Genomic DNA, 2,500 nt, shown 5'->3' on the forward strand with positions numbered 1-2,500 from the left:
ACAATAAGCTCCCTATAATTAAGTCTATGATTTTTAGGACCTTCTCCAACTTACAAAATGATATTTAGGACCTTGCCTTGCCCTCACATGCCGTGCCCATTCAAGGCATTCCGAGAAAGTGAGGTTATTGGAGGCTTCGGATGGCGTGGCTTGCCTTGCCTTGCATTGGCATGCCATGCCCAAGTTGTGGCCTACACCAAGCCATTCAAGCCATGCGTTGCCTTACCTTGGAATTGCTCATCATCCAATGCATTCCGAGAAAGTGAGTGTAGGCGAGGCTAAGGATGGCTTGCCTTGCCTTGCCTTGCATTGGCATGCCATGCCCAAGTTGTGGCCTACACCAAGCCATTCAAGCCATGCGTTGCCTTACCTTGGAATTGCTCATCATCCAATGCATTCCGAGAAAGTGAGTGTAGGCGAGGCTAAGGATGGCTTGCCTCGCCTTGCCTTGGCATGCCGTGCCCATGATGTGGCCTTGACCAAGCCATTCAAGCCATGCGTTGCCTTCGCCTTGGCATGCCGTGGCCTTGCCTCGCCATGCGATGCATTCCGACAAAGTGACGCGAAGCGGAAGCCTATCATGGCGTAAAAATGTCGACAAAATTTTTCGACATTTGAATAATGGGGTTTGACAAGGTTTGAAAAATTCAATACAAATGGTAGGCTTGAATGTCGACAAAGTGACGCGAAGCGGAAGCCTACCACGGCGTAAAAATGTCGACAGAATTTTTCGGACCTTGTCCTGCCATGGGCTGCGCGCAGCATGCCGGCAGCCTGTGCGCAGCGTGCGCACAGCATGTCGGCAGCGTGCGCGCTGCTGAGACTGTCGACAGAAATTTTCGAAACTTGTCCTGCCATGCGCGCGCGCAGCGTGCGCACAGCATGCCGGCAGCGTGCGCGCACCATGCCGGCAGCGTGCGCGCACCATGCCGGCAGCGTGCGCGCAGCTTGCGCGCAGCGTGCTGATTCTGTCGACAGTGAGGCTAGCGAAACTTGTCCTGCCATGGCGTGCGCGCAGCCTGTGCGCGCAGCTTGCGCATCTGTCGACAGTGAGGCTAGCGAACTTGTCCTGCCATGGCATGCGCTGTGCGCAGCCTGTGCGCAGCGTGCACGCAGCTTGCGCATCTGTCGACAGTGAGGCTAGCGAAACTTGTCCTGCCATGGCATGCGCGGCGCCTGCGCGCAGCCTGCGCGCAGCATGCGCACAACATGCGCACAGGCTGTGCGCAGCGTGCGCGGAGCTTGCGCGCAGCTTGCGCATCTGTCGACAGTGAGGCTAGCGAAACTTGTCCTGCCATGGCATGCGCGCAGCGTGCGCGCAGTCTGTGCGCAGCATGCGCGCAGCCTGTGCGCAGCGTGCGCGCAGCTTGCGCATCTGTAGACAGTGAGGCTAGCAAAACTTGTCCTGCCATGGCATGCGCGCAGTCTGCGCGCAGCATGCGCGCAGCATGTGCGCAGCATGCCGGCAGCATGGTTCCAGGTTTTTTCAAATGTCGACAGAATTTTTCAAATCTTGTCAAACCCCGTTTTTATTGAAATTTCCTCGCACAATAAGCTCCCCATAAGTAGTCTATGATTTTTAGGACCTTCTCCAACTTACAAAACTAAAAAATTCCTCCCGGATTTGTTTTAATGATTTTTTCAATTTTACGACTTCTAAAACTAATAAAAAATACTTCCCGACTTCAAAAATTTATGAAACTTTTTCCCATCATAGATTGCATGTTTCTTAGTATCCCTGCAAAAAATCACGTCCAAATACCTTGTATTGAATTATTTAGAGCCCATTATGACTCCTCGCGCATAGGTGATGTCTCTTCCTGTCAAAGGGCTAAATGCATAAAATGCTATATAGGGGGGTGTGTGTTGCCTGCATATGCATGGCAGCCCATGCCTTCCTAGCTGCAGCCCCCTTCCCCCACGCCACACCCATGTCATGTTGCCTCGATATGTTGCCTCGGTATTATGGGTTTGGTGTCGGGGTCGGGGGGCTGCCACCCATGGCGGTGGTGGCCGGAATCCGGCCGCCGCCACCACGCCGCCGCCATGGGTGAGGGAGGAAAAAAAAGGCGTGGAAAGTTGCGAAATGGGGTTGTCTAGGCTATTTTTTGGCATGGGAGAGCATGGAGTGCTAGGAACTCCTTCTCAAATGCACGGGCATGTCGACCACAACCTCATTTCGCAACAACAACCACCCGTGTGGGGTGGCGGTGGGTGGATAGTCGCGGATTGGGGCTTGCCAAGCCAATGTTTTCAAAAAATTTCATCAAAATTAAAAACAAATGTTTTGTTGCCTTCGGATTTGTGGGCGAGCGGCGAGTCGGAGTGGAGCCGGTAAAGTTTAACCTCGGTGTGCACGGTTGTTTTTAGAAACTCAATCCAATGCCGGGGACGTTGAAAGTGACGCTCTTATGAGTTGCAAACCCGCAAGATTTAAAGAACCTTTTCAAAACAATTTCAAACCAACAAGATTTAAAAACAGAAATTTTCATCAAAATGA

Source organism: Prunus avium, unplaced genomic scaffold (assembly GCF_965620075.1).
Source record: "Prunus avium unplaced genomic scaffold, drPruAviu1.hap1.1 HAP1_SCAFFOLD_26, whole genome shotgun sequence".
In the NCBI taxonomy this organism is placed as follows: domain Eukaryota; kingdom Viridiplantae; phylum Streptophyta; class Magnoliopsida; order Rosales; family Rosaceae; genus Prunus; species Prunus avium.